Below are 15,248 nucleotides of genomic sequence, written 5' to 3' on the forward strand. Positions count from 1 at the left end.
AACAGACTCCCTGGACCAAGGACTTCACATGTAACTTGGTCCAAACGTAATCAGAATGTCTCTTATCTGCCGAACAGTTAGTTTACACCACTGACTTCTCATGTCATTGGCCTTTGATTAGCCGAACAGACTACATGGACCAATGATTTCCCATATAATTGGTCCATATTGCTGTTTCACCAAACTGCTCGGCGGTAAGTCCTATCGTACTTACCACGTGCTTCCAAACATCTCGTGTTCGGCAACTAAATGTATGTGCTCGGGAATACCTCCCTACAATTGCTCCCCAGCTTCATCTATTTACCACTGTTCGGGGGCAATATATGATGCTTAGAAACAGAATTTTATTTAGACCAGACTCTTCTGATCCCGTGCAGTCATAATTTCAATATGTCATTGATGCCTTTTGGCGCCTCTGTAATTATACCATTTCGGGGTACGGGGTAATGACTCCACGTGGCACGTTTCGTATGCCTATCATTAATTTCGAACTGACGTTCTTTGAAACGGCGTCAGAACAAACTCTGCTTTCCGTTACTTTATCCTGTAACGGCGTAAGAGGAGACGTTTCGTCTCCATTTCTCACCCTTAAACCCCAGAAAAGGGCTCATTTTGGGTTTCTCACCCAAAACTTCAAACTTGCTCCTTCTCTCTCTAGAAACCAGGTAAAAACATCCCGCCATCCGCCATCGCTGCCGTCTGCAAATTCGATTGCATTCCAGGGAATCGTCACAGTATTCTCGTAAGATTCTCGTTCTCACTCCCTTTCTTCTTCTTAGGTTTCCATCTGAGATCTCATTCTCAGATTTGTGGGTCGTTTCTAGGGTTTCAATTCGTACCCATTTCCAGCTTTTCTTCTTTTCTGAATAAACTCATGGCGGATGACAACCCTCATAGACCCAGTAAGTTTAGGAAGCTTTGTGATACCCCTGCTGCCATGGCGGCATTTAGAGAAAAATATAACGTCCCTGAGAATGTAGGTTTTGAACTCGCCCCTTTAGGTGCAGACAGGGATGGCGGTTCATGGGATAGGATGTGTATCCCAATTGTAGCCATTGTCGAAGGTGGGGTTCGTTTTCCCCTCCACCCACTACTCCGCCAGATTTTAAGCTGGTACCGTCTTACACCCATGCAAGTTTCAACCAATGTTTTCAGACTGATAATGGGGACTATAGCCCTAAATGGGATTCTAGAGACCAATTTAGGAATCTGGGACATCTAGTAGTGGTATAGTATAGTACTAAACCTCGAGTACAATACTTACTACTTCAAAGTTAGGAGGGCAGAGAAGCGCTTCGTGCTCAATCTGCCAGATTCTGCTCGTGACCACGAGATCGACTTCCTCTATGTGACTGGAGCATTCGAGCCTTTAGGGGAAGATGGCCAAGTGCTGGGGCTCCATTGCCCCCACATATGGGGCTATCCACGTATGCTTTTGCTTTTATCTTTTGTAATTTCTTCATTTACTATTTTCTCAAAGCTTTTCTATATGTCTAACTTTGGTTTTTCAATTCGGATCTCGCAGCTGAAAACGCTAACCATCGTCCCAGACGTGTACCGAGCAATATCCGAACAGAGGATATTAACAAAGTCCTAAAATTTACAGGCGTGCCTAGTACCCGAACAGCTGGTCGGGGTCGTGACGCTGACGTACTTCTGGGATATAACCCCGCGTACAGAGGTGTCATTGATAGGAGGCTTGCTCACCCCAGCACCAGTGCCGCCTCTACATCAACTGCTCCTCAGCCTAGGAGCACAAGGGCTAATGCTGGAGTAACTGTAGCTGGTCAACTGGGTGAAATCCCTATTTCTGAAGGAGTTCCGTTCCCTCGAGTTAGAGTTCGAAGATCCTCTCGGAGACAGGTCATTCCTCTTCAATCCGAACAGCCAGTATTGAATCTTGACACCAGCCAATCGTCCTATTCAGGTTACTCTCAATCTTCTCCTAACTCAAGCACCATGACACGTCAGCCTTTAAACCTCAGCTCCCTCCTCACCGTCTCTTCTCGGGGACGGGGATCTGGTCGGGTAGCTTCCACAGGGAACGCTCCTCCTGTACCCCGTCGTAACAGAGGAGGTTCGACCCGCTCCACTTCATCTCGTGAAGTGGATACTACCGTAGAGGCCAGTGATGCTCACAGAGACAAACGGCCTAGATCAGAAGACCCAACTGGTACTGCTTCTCAAGCAGATACTGAAACACATCACCATGTTTCACCAATTACCCAAGCACTTCCTCAAACATGGACTCCTCCATTCACTAGAGGAGACCGTCCCGTTCACGTCGGGGACAGTGCTAGTTCGTCAGAAACAGCACTTGCTTTGGCTCAAGGGTTGCTACTCCCTGTTGACTTACAGAAAGAGTCTTCGTCTCCCCCTGATCGGCTTGTGTCCACTAGTCTCGTCAGTGGAATCAAGGTAACAAAAACTTCTCTTTTCGTTTTAAAGCCCCATCTTTGTAATATTTAAGAGAAAAGTTACTCACGTTTTGGTATTGCTATAGTTTATCCAAAAAATGGTCGTACTGGGCCAAAAATTCCAGGAAGCTGAAGCCGAGAGGATCAGGCTTTTAAATGACAACACCAGGCTGATCCGAACAGTCACAAGATTAGAGAGGGAGAGAGATAAAGCTAAAGCTAATTTGTCCGAGACAAAGGGCAAGCTTGAGACCACGGAGGAGAGCCTTCATCAAGTTTTGGCCGAGATGGACAACACCAAAAAGGCATCCTTTGAAGATGGTTATCAGAAGGGTTTTGACGCCACAACAACAAGTTACGTCGAACAGATGCCTGATATTCAAGATCAAATCTGGATCGCATGCTGGGAGGCATGTTTGACAAAGGCTGGAATTGCTGATGATTCTCCTCTATGGGTTGAGAATGACTTGCCAAGCACTCGTCTTCAAAACATTCAAGATCCAGCCGAACATCCAGAGGACAATATTGAACAGCAGATTGAAGAATATGCCAATGTTGATGAAGAGACACCCACCGATGGGCACCCTGTTCAATCTCCTGCTCGGGTTTCAACCCTGGAGCCCATTATTTTGGAGGAGAATGCAACAGATGGTGATGCTCCAACGGAGGAACCTGACAGAACACTTGTGGATGTCCAGAACCTGGATTGAAAGAGTAGCAGGTAGTTTTTTGTTTGATTTAAATCACCTGGCTGGTCCTTCATGACCATAGCTTCTTTACCCTGCGTGGTACCAGTACTATCAATACTTTATTTTAAAACAGGTATTTGGCCCTCTGTGGCATAACTTCAGATATTTGCTCGGCTCCCCTCGTGTTGGAGTATCTGTTTGGATGCAATCTAAATATTTCGTATTTCGATCATCATTTGTTTGCATAAGTGTTTCGTACTTCTTAGCAAATGTTACAAACATAATTGCTTGTACTGATTCTAAGTTTCTCGTACTTAAAATCATTTGGTTCTCAGTGTCTCTTACTGTATACAAGTTTATTTCATACTTGTATTTTTCACGTAAATACATACAAGTGTATTCATACTAGTTAAGTGTCTCGTACTGAAAATATGTTAAGTGTCACGTACTTAAAATTGTTGCAACAGACTGTTTACAAACAATCATACAGGTGTTAAGTTTCACGTACTTAACCAATTTTAAGTTTCACGTACTTGAATAAGTGTGGCTTAACATATACTCGTTATGCTTTAAGCCAAGCCAATAAACTTTTACAAGTGTCTCGTACTGTAAATTTCATACAAGTGTTTTCATACATGTATTTGTTTAAGTTTTCACGTACTTAAAGGATCATACTTGCGTTTAAGTTTCATGTACTTAAACAAGGCATACGTACACGTTTAAGTTTCACGTACTTAAACAAGGCATACGTACACGTTTAAGTTTCACGTATTTAAATATATACCCTGCTCCCCAATACGAATGAGGGAAACTAATCTCGTAGTTCATATTTTTTGAACAAATACCAAGAACACAGTATGTATACTAAAAAATGATTTGATTTGCAAAACTCAAGAGGGCGTTATTCGTACCCCTTTGTAACTAAAATAATCAAAAACTAGAACAAGGGAATTATATTCGTAATTCCCACACAATCACGTAGTGCAAATCTAAGACAGATTTTAATACTTCTAAACAAAGAACTTTCGTAGATTATGAACATTCCAAGGCCTTGGGATTGGATCACCATCCAAATCTGCCAATCTATAGGCTCCTATGCCTACAATCTCAGTTACTCTATACGGGCCTTCCCAGTTGGCCCCCAGCTTGCCTTCGTTGGCCACCTTGGTGTTGCCGAGCACTTTTCGTAGCACGAGGTCCCCAACACCAAATTCTCGAGGATGAACATGCTTGTTGTAGCTTTTCATCAGCTGTTCTTGGTAAGAAGCAAGATGTACCAAGGCTTTTTCTCTCCTCTCCTCGGCGAGGTCAAGCTCGAAGGGCCCTGTCATTGCCTCCACTTTCAACCAAAACGGTCCTGTTGGTCGGCAGACCCACCTCCAAAGGTATGACAGCCTCTATTCCATAGGCCAATGTATAAGGGGTCTCTCCCGTAGACCTCTTAGGCGTTGTTCAGTGAGCCCACAGAACTAATGGTAACTCGTCAGGCCACTTTCCCTTAGCTTTGTCCAGTCTTTTCTTGATTCCATCAAGGATAGTTTTATTAGACGCCTCTGCTTGCCCATTACTCTGAGGGTAGGCTTGGGTGGAATATTAATTTCTTATTCCATACTGTGCACAAAAAGCCTTGAATTTCTTCTGAAATTGGGATCCGTTGTCTGTGATCAATGAATAAGGGACCCCAAAGCGAGTGATGATGCTTTTCCACACAAACCTTTCTATCATAGGTTCAGTGATTTTGGCCAGTGGTTCTGTCTCAATCCACTTTGTAAAATAGTCAGTTGCTACAAGCAGGAATTTTCGATTCCCAGTTGCTTTGTGCAATAGACCCACGATATCCATCCCCCATTGAGCAAAAGGCCAGGGACTTGTCAAAGGCACCAGATCTTCGGCGGGTGTTCGAATCATTGGTGAGAATTTTTGACACTTATCACAAATCTTCACATACACCTTTGCATCTTCTTGCATGTGTGGCCACCAGTATCCTTGAGTAATTGCTCGGTGGGGAATTGATCTGCCTCCAGCATGGCTCCCACATGTTCCCTCGTGGATTTCATGAAGGAACTTTTGTACCATCTCAGGATGTACACATAGTAAATATGGGCCTGTAAAGGATTTCCTGTATAACTTACCCTCTGGAGACAGCCAAAACCTGGCAGATTTAACCCTTATCTTGTGGGCCTCCTTTTTGTCAAAAGGGAGTATCTCGTCTCGTAAGAACTCCATGATTGGGTCCATCCAACTTGGTCCTTGGTTCACGTCCAAGACTAAGTCTTCACTCCTCCCAATGCTCGGCTTATTCAGATATTCGACTGACACCTTTCTTTTGAACTCGGTTGGTACAGCTCCAGCCAACCAAGCTAAAGAATCTGCATGAGCATTCTGTCCAGAACTAATTTGCTCGATATATACCCTCTCGAAGGTATCAAGCAAGTCCTTGGCTATCTGCACGTAAGCCAACATCTTTTCATTTCGAGTTTCATACTCGCCGGACAGCTGATTTACCACAAGCTGGGAATCACAATACACCCTAACCCATTCTGCTTTAAGGGTTTTTGCACTCCTCAATCCAGCCAGGAGTGCCTCATATTCAGCTACATTATTCGTTGCACTGAATCCAAGCCGAACAGATAGTTCAATCAGAGCTCCTTGAGGAGGAAACAGGACTACCCCAATTCCAGAACCAGTATTACATGTTGATCCGTCAACGAATAGCTTCCACTCCGTGGGATCCTGTTCGGCTGAAGGTTGATCCTTCATGGATGATGTCTCAGTCACCTGTTCCTTTCTCGTAGGAGGTAGGGGAGCCACAGTGGGTGAAAATTCTGCCACAAAATCAGCCAACGCTTGGCCTTTGATTGCTGTGTGTGGTTGATATTCGAGATCGTACTGGCTTAACTCCACGGACCATGTCGAGATCCTTCCCGAAAAGTCTGCCTTTCGTAGCAATGATTTTAATGGAAACTCAGTATAAACCACAACCTTATGGCTGTGGAAGTAGTGTGGCAATTTTCTTGTGGCTGTCCTAAGTGCCGGGACAAGTTTTTCTAAAGGCAGATATCTCATCTCTGCATCCAACAATGTCTTGCTAACATAATAAATAGGGATTTGTTCGATCCCCAAATCCCTCAGCAGGACTGCACTTACTGCATGCTCGGAAACAGCTAAGTACAGAATTAAAGACTCACCTGGCTGTGGAGTTGACAACAGTGGGGGTTCGGCCAGGTACTTCTTCAGGTCCTGGAAAGCTTGCTCACATTCTGCTCCCCATTCAAATCCCTCCCTCTTTTTCAGCAATTGAAAAAAGGGTCTGCACTTATCACTTGACCTGCTGATGAATCTGTTAAGTGCTGCTGCCATTCCAGTCAGCCTCTGGACTTCTTTGGTAGTTTTGGGACTCTGTAGTCTTTGTAGGGCATCAATCTGATCGGGGTTTGCCTCTATCCCTCTCATGGTTACAAAATGGCCCAGGAACTTTCCTGAACCAACTCCAAACGCACACTTCGAGGCGTTGAGTTTTAGTTTATACTTCCTTAAGATTTCGAACACTTCTTTTAAGTCAATAATATGCCCTCCTTTTTCTCTACTCTTTACCATCATATCATCTATGTAAACTTCCAAAGTTTTTCCAATGAGCTTCTTGAACATAATGGTTGCAAGTCTTTGGTATGTTGCCCCTGCATTCTTCAGCCTAAACGGCATAACACTGTAGCAATACAACCCTCGAGGTGTGATAAACGAAGTCTTCTCTTGATCAGGTTCAAACATAGCAATCTGATGATATCCTCGATATGCATCGAGAAAACTCATTCGCTCATATCCAGAGGTTGCACCAACCAATTGGTCAATCCTGGGCAAAGGAAAACTATCCTTAGGGCACGCTTTGTTTAGGTCTGTGAAGTCCACACAGACACGCCACTTCCCATTCTTTTTCTTCACCACAACGATGTTGGATAACCATTCTGGGTAATAGACTTCACGTATTGCTTTGGCCTCCAATAAACGATCGACCTCCTCAATCACGGCATCTATATGCTGCACGGATGCCCTTCGTTTTTTCTGAATGATCGGCTTGTGCTGAGGGTCAATGTTTAAATGGAGACAGATCACATCTGCATCCACCTCAGGCATTTCCTCTGGCACCCATGCAAAAACATCAATATACTCTTTCAGAAATCTTATCGATTCAGCCTTTTCGTCTGTCGGTAGTGATTCTCCAATTAGAAAATATCTTTCAGGATCAGTCTCGTTGATCTGAATCTTCTCCAATCCTTCAACCACTTTTTCAGCCGGACTTCTTCCAACATCCTCGATAGTTGGTTGATCAGGTATTTCTAATGTATGAACATGGTGGACCTTTGGGGCAGTTTTGATAATGGAAATCAAACACTGTTGTGCCACCTTCTGGTTGCCTTTAAGTACCTCAATCCCATTTGAACCTAGGAATTTCACCATCTGGTGATAAGTCTAGGAGACTGCTCTCATCTTGTGCAACCATGTCCTCCCTATAATCGCGTTATAGGAAGAAGGAACATCGACCACCAGGAAATCTGTTCTCAACACCACTGACCCAGCCCGAACAGGTAACGTTACCTTCCCTAGGGGCCAGACTGCTCCTGCACCGAACCCAATGAGAGGTGTTGTAGACTGTTCTAAGTCTGTTTGGGCCAGTCCCAGCTTCTTGAATGCATCATAGTACAATACCTCTGTACAGCTCCCCAAGTCCACTAGAATTCTCTCGATGTCATACTCTCCAACTCGTAGGGTTACGACCAATGCATCGTTGTGGGGTATTTGGACCTCCCCCAAGTCATCGTCAGTGAATGCTATGCTCTCGTTGCACACATCATTCTCTCGTCCTCTCTTATTTCCCAAACGCATCACATGCTGATCGTGTCTGACTTGCCTTTGCAACAACCTCACCTCATTCCTCGTATAAGGTGTGGCCAACCCATGTATCATATGGATTATTCCTTTAGGGTTTTGCTCGTAACCCAGCTCCATAGCCTTCCCTTTCTCCTTAGGATCCTCTTGGATAAATTCCTTGAGATAGCCCCGAGAGACCAAATCATCAAGGTGCCTTTTGTATATCTCACAATCCTCGGTCATGTGGCCCTAATCTTTGTGGTAACTGCAGTGCTGATTCGTAGCACATTTTGCATCCTTGTCTCCGCCTAGACTCGGGGGCCACTTGAAATATGGCTGATTCTTTATTCGATAAAGAATCCTGTATATTGGTTCCTTCCAAACTGTAGTGATAGAAAAGAAAGCTTTTGGGTCAGGAGCTTACTTATCTTTGTACGGCTCTTTCTTAGCCTGCCCATATTCCCTTCTCTCTCTATAAGTCTTGGGCTCTGGCTTATCCACCTTTTTGGCAGGTGCCTTTGGCTGTTCGGCAATCGTCCTGCCATCCTCACGGAGTATGTCATCCTCCATTCTAGCATGTTGCTCTATCCGTTCCATCAATTTAGCCACGGTGGCTACCGGATGTTTATTCAGTGAGCGGCGCAGCTCTCCCCGAACAAGCAAACCAGTCTTGAAGGTTGCAATTGCGTACTCCTCACTGCAACTTTCAATCTCGTTGAAAGTCTCCCAGTACTTCTTTGCATAATCCCTGATCTGCTCGTTCTCCTCCTGTTTCATGGTGGAAAGACTCTCAAAGGTCTTAGGGGCCTTTCTGCTAGTCAAGAACCGAGCAGTGAATTCCTCGGCCAACTGCCGCCATCCTCGTATGGATCGCGGGCCCAGTTTATGAAACCAGGCTAAAGCCACCTTACCAAGGCTGGAGGGAAACATCTTGCATAAGATGGCATCATCTCCCTCGTGCATGAACATAGCCTGCTGGTAATGCTGGATGTGGGCTACGGGATCCGTATTTGTCTCGTAAAGTACGAACGTATCGTGCTTCACTCTGCTCGGCAACCTAGCCTCTTGTAGCCTCTTTGCAAAAGGGGAGGCTGCAATATTACTTAATGCCTTACGTGCTGCTTCACGTGCAGTCACTGTCCCATCCTCGAACTCCTTGGATTTGTGAGCCGCAGCTTTGGCCCAATCAGCATCAGGTCTCTCATACTTGTCTCGATGATGTTTCCTTGTTCCCTCCTCTTCGGGGGTGGAACTTCTGTCTCTGCTTCTCCCTTTTTGTGAAGAAGCCCTTCTCTCTTCTGTTCGGCTTTTACTTCTTCTTTCCCTTTTTCGTGGAGAAGCCTCATAACGCCCTATGACATGACTTCTGCTTCTTCTTCTTCGTGAATGGGTCTGCTTATGGACTACCAGCGTCCTTCCATCTCTTTGGGAATGCCTACGAGAGAGTCCAGAATCTTTTAGGTGCTCTCGTACCCGCTGCAACTCCTGTATCTCATACTCTCGTTTTTTAATTAAACGAGCATACTCCTCGATTTCCCTTCTCTTCTTATCAAGGACATCGTCATCATCATGTATGCTCTTTGAACGGGTAACTGACTCTTCTCTTCGATGAGACCTACTCCTTCTCGTGGAGCCAGTAGCAGTTTTGTCTCTTTTTTCTTTGGAGCTACCTCTGTCATGTCTACCAGTGGGCTTTCTCGGAGCGCCTGGTGGCGATTTATCTCTTCCCCCACCCAACTGGTCCTTCGGACTAAATGGAGTAGCTGGATCTTCTTCCATCGTACTTATTTTTCAAAAGGGAACTGGTTCGATTCCCACAGACGGCGCCAATTGTAGGGGGATGAAAACAATTGATGCTTTCTGATCAACTGGATTGCAACGGCTTTCTCGTGCCTCTTCACCGGAACCCTAATTCGTCGTCGGAACCCTAATCTGCAAAATAGACAGGGGGTGAGCGCACCTCTGCCTCTCGTGGCAAAGGCCCTCCGATGCCAAAGTTAGTATCACGTACTAGCAGTTAAACCCTAATTATCAGTAGGAAAGCAAGAATGCAAAGTATTGCGTACCTTTTACCTCTAGGCTTACTCTGTTTATATAGACATTCGGATGCTTGGTGCCCAAGCATCCCTATTGCCATAGGATTCCCAACTCGTATAGGAAACCCAATACATTAAGGATTCTCGTTTCCTTTATCAGTTTATTAGAAAAGAGTCCTTTTAGGATTCTTTTTCCTTTACTGGTCGGACATCCCATTCTCATTGGGTATCTTTCCCAGATCCTATATTCCTGGGATCTTATTCCTTAACGGAATACCATTGTTTCTGGATTCTTCCAGAATGTTCCCCATGTTCCAACAATTGATTGGAGTTCTTTCCTTGTTCGGTGATCTCGTTGCCGAACAGACTCCCTGGACCAAGGACTTCACATGTAGCTTGGTCCAAACGTAATCAGAATGTCTCTTATCTGCCGAACAGTTAGTTTACACCACTGACTTCTCATGTCATTGGCCTTTGATTAGCCGAACAGACTACATGGACCAATGATTTCCCATATAATTGGTCCATATTGCTGTTTCACCGAACTGCTCGGCGGTAAGTCCTATCGTACTTACCACGTGCTTCCAAACATCTCGTGTTCGGCAACTAAATGTATGTGCTCGGGAATACCTCCCTACAACCAAAATAGGGGGTTCCGTATTTTACTATTGATGATTACCATGCCTGTATCATTCTATCTCCTGCATCATTTTATCTCCTTCAGGGGAAATCTTTCCGTCATTGATTTCCGTACTCTTTTATAATTGCATGCCATTTTTATTGAGGGGTTAGGTTTCGAACAATATGAAATGTGTGAAATAACGTGCAAACACGAGCTTGGTTATTCCAATAAACTATTGGACTCAATGAACATTGTGATCATGGGTGCTGCTAGACTGGGTGTACCAAACAAAGAACAAGGTGAAAATAAGCATAAGCAGGAAGAGAACATGGACATAAAATTTAAGGGCTAGGAAGTTTAAACAAGTTACAAGGCAAGTTAATTGTTTCCAAACTACAACGCGTGAAGGATAAGGCAAAAGCAAACTTCAGCAACATGGCTGAAAAATCCGTAAAAGAAAAAATCAGAATAGGGGGTTTCCCAATTTTACTATTGTTGATTACCGTGCCTTGTCAACCCTGTATCGTTCCATCTCCTTGCATAGAAATCGTTCCGCCATTGATTTTCATGCTCCTTGATGATTTGCTGTGAATACGACAACCAAAATGAGTATCCATTTCCATAAAGTACTCAGGTTTATGCTTAGCCCGAACCACGGTGGTATTCTTATAGTATCGCACAGAGCAATATGAAATTGAAAAATAACATCCATAGGGTTTGGAAAAAACATATGCATCTCCGCTCATTCCGTCGCTCTAGCCCGAAACTTTGACGGGAAAGCTTGGTGCACGTGTACCACTGTCTGATTTGTAAGGATTGGATTTGGAGTGGTTTTGAGAAAATTAGGATAGAGGGAGAGGCAGAAATCGGGGGGATGGAGGGAAGTAAATTGTGTGTTTTAATCTATCAATATCCTAAGGGAATGTAGTTGGACATCTCAAAGTCTCCAGACCCCCAATCTTTAATTCTTAGATTTTCCACTTTCTTTAAAAACAAAAACAAAAAACCCACCATCTTATTTGTCTCACACTTCCTATATCATCCAAAAAAAAAAAAAAAACCCCATTTTTTTTTGTTTTTCCATTTAAAAAAAAAACAAAAAACAACTGCCCTCGCCCCTTTCACTTCTCCAATTTGGCTGAAAACAGCCAACCCACGTTCACAGCTCCTCTCTCTCTCTCTCTCTCTCTCTCTCTCTCCATTCCTCAACCGCCACCACTCCGCGCCTCTCTCCCACACCCCCACCCCCACCCCCACCCCCACCCCCACCCCTCACTCTCTCATGGCCTATGAATACCCCATCTTCACTCCTCCCTCTATCTTTCACAGATTTGCTCCGCCACCAACCGTCGTCCTGCCCCCGTTCTTGAAAGAACAGTCCCATCCCCCGCCCTTGACAAAAAGGTAGGACTACTCCTCCTTCACTCTTTTACTCTCTCTTTTTTGTATTTCTCCATCTAAAATCCTCTTTTTCATCTATTGTTTTTCAGAGGCAAGGTTCAGAAAAGGCGAGGAGTCAATTGTTGATTACGAGCCTTCAGGGGTTTCTTGAATTCAACCACGTAAGTTGATTTCCTCTGTGTTTTTTTACACTTAAAATATTCAGAGGCGGTTGGATTCTATTTTTTTGCCAAAAACCTTGGCGAAAATGTTTGTTTTCCAGAGGGTGAAAGAGTTTTCCAGGTGCGATCCGGGTATAAGGTCGTACAACTGTTTGTGGAACGCGTTCGTTGTGGGTAACCAGTGGGACAGGTCGGAGGTTTTTTTTAAGCACTAGGAGAAAATGGGTGTGTCCCAATTTGGAGACTGACAATGTCTTGGTTAAGATTTCGTGCAAGAAGTTGCGATTCAGTGAGGTGAGGGAGTTGTTGGAGTGGGGACTGAAGCCCGATGTTGTTAGCTACGGTACAGTGATTAACGGGCTCACGAAGAGTGGGGATTTGTCGGGTGCGTTGAAGGTGTTCGACGAAATGTCTGAGAGAGGGGTGAGTCTTGATGTGAGGAGTTATAACATTTTGATTGATGGGTTTTTCAAGAAATGCCTATCTTCTTTGCTTATTGTAGGTCATAGAGACAACTTGAATAAATTGACCATAGCTATCGCATGAAGTTTTAAAAAAAAACTTTGGTTACAATTGACTGTCTTTTTCGTAGGAATATTATATGATTGTGGAAGTCGATCTGATATGGTTTGCCCACTTGGGGTTTTCCAGCTTACTTCTTTCTATGCACAGAACGGGTTGAACACTAATATCTAGATCTTAATTAAACCAATAAAGTCATTTAAATAAAAGATATTTAACCCATTCTAGGATAAACACAATTACTATCAAACAATAAAATAGTGGGAAAACCATATCAGATCAACTTTTACCCATTCAACGGATAGAACGGGTAACGGACAATAATAAATTGCCCATTAGCGTTAGGCAGGTTGATATATGCATAGAACAATTACTTTTTATGGGTAATTGCCCATTCATAAACCATTCACATTAACATATAATACCAACTAATAAGTATGCATAAACCACTTATTAGTTGGTTTATAAATCACATTATAGCTAGGTTAGTTTTTGCACTCTTTATGTTCTCTGTACTCGCCGACATGAAAGCAAAATTTGTAGGGCCTTTTACTGTTTGCTTCAATCTTAATGGTTTTTTGCATGCACGTCTATGAAAAACATGAGGCTAAAAATGGTGGCTAAAGGCATATGGAAATAAGATGTTTTTTCCTCCTGCTTTTCTAATGTTCCAGTGCTTCCCAACTTAAGTGTGTTCATATCTGCCTGACATACATCTTAGGAAACACTTCATGAATCACAACATCATGCTATTCGAAGTGATAGACTAGTTTAGTCTTTGAACTGAACAATTTTCAGCCCAACCATTGGAAGGTAATCACTAATCATTGGTGACAAGGGTCCAATTTTCTATACTTTTCTGCGTTTCCATTTCATCTGTTTTTTGTTTACCTTATATGCTTGATGGAAAACGTATTGGCACTCCATAGGCTTACTATTGATTTGCTTTCCTTTTTAACTTTGGTCTAGATTTGTTTTTAGGAACGAGCAACAAGAGAAAAAATGACAAAAGGTAATAATAGAGATTCCTTTTAGGAAAAACTGTTCGTACATACCCATTTAGTTAAAAATTTAAGTCCAATATAATACTGCTGTAACAAATGATTAAATTTTCTTATGTCTTGCTTTTCGAGGTGAAGTGAAGATTGGAATTTATATGAATATGAGAGTACTTTGTTTTATTTTAGGTGTTCATTTTATATGAGTATGCGAGAATTGTTCATTGTCGTACCAAGAGTTGTTTCTTTAATTGTTATAGTAAAGTTTGAATCCAGTTGGAACTTTTTATAGTTAAAAATTTATAGGCTGGAATTTATATATTCAGGATGGATGTGGTGTATGATGGAGACATAAACGAACAAAGAATTAAAGCCAAAATGGCTCGACTCATGCGCAGGAGAAGATTAATGACTCAACGTAACGACCCATTAATGAATCAACGTTTCTTAGAAATTGAGAGAGAGGCGCGATGTTTGGGAAGTGCATACTTGCGTCTAAGACGATTGCGGCGTGCGCCCTCTCTGGTCCGGAACGACCGCAATAGTGCGAATGCTCATGTCATCTCCATTGGAGGACAATCTGTCAATATTCCACTACCAACATCGAATGAGCCAAATCGATCCAACTGGTAGGAACCTTTCCCGCAATTAAATATTGCTAATCTTTTTTAAACAGTCTTTCCTTTCAACCAAAAAATGTGTTTTTTTGTTACTTAATGCATAGAAGCTACCATGGAAAATTTGAATGGAGATCAACCAACTGATCAAAACATAATGCTTCCCGTCGGCCATCCAAATATCAGTTAGTCTTACAGTTTTTCGTACCAATCGTCAATTGTTACAATTTTGATTTTTTATAAACTGAATTTCAGAGAGAGCAAGTAATGAATTTTAAGGCCAAGAATGAATCTACTAAAATCAATCGAATTGTTATATACTGTATTAACAATTAAACATGTATATACATCTATACATTACCATGCTAATAGCCACTGTTTTATCTATCACACAATTGATTTACGAAATCTTATTGAACATGTATATACATCTATGCTGCTCGTCTTTTTTTGTTATTATGTAGGAATGTGTCATAGAAAAATAGTATTTCAACTTTGGAAAAATAGTCAACAAGAGTGCTATGACTGATGAAGCGACAAATGTATAACAGGTAATAAGTAAATTTATTTATTCGATATTGTGTGGCTTTTTATTGCATTAAAAGAAAACTGTTTAGGAAATTTTGTAAGTAACACTATATTCTTCATCGAATGACAGGTTTCGACTTCACAATCTACGCGGATAGTAAAGATAGACATCTATTGTTCAAAATGGATGTTTTCCGTGAGAGCTAACACAATTGATTTACGAAATCTTATTGAAGAGTTCGTAGGTATTAGATCGTGGCAAAATCGGTGGCGGCAGCGACGTTAGCTAAACAATGGCAATTAGTTTCTAAATAGTTTCTTTAAACACTTTTTAAGTTGCAAGGACATTATCTATTAGCTTTATCATTTTATGTATGATTGTTAGCAATAA

The 15,248-nt window shown here is 42.6% G+C and overlaps 1 long non-coding RNA gene across 3 annotated transcripts; it reads left to right on the forward strand.

Moving 5' to 3' along the window:
* The first annotated feature begins 11,753 nt into the window (after positions 1-11,753).
* Positions 11,754-15,248, forward strand: LOC131307618 (uncharacterized). 3 transcript variants are annotated; one of them, XR_009194175.1, is made up of 5 exons: positions 11,754-12,034; positions 12,121-12,192; positions 14,039-14,341; positions 14,437-14,880; positions 14,988-15,248. It is a non-coding gene; the product is annotated as an uncharacterized LOC131307618 (long non-coding RNA). The 3 variants fall into 3 exon arrangements; XR_009194176.1 differs by having other exon boundaries at positions 14,440-14,880; XR_009194174.1 differs by having other exon boundaries at positions 11,772-12,034; positions 14,039-14,880.

This window comes from Rhododendron vialii, chromosome 11a (genome assembly GCF_030253575.1).
Source record: "Rhododendron vialii isolate Sample 1 chromosome 11a, ASM3025357v1".
NCBI classification, from domain to species: Eukaryota; Viridiplantae; Streptophyta; class Magnoliopsida; order Ericales; family Ericaceae; genus Rhododendron; species Rhododendron vialii.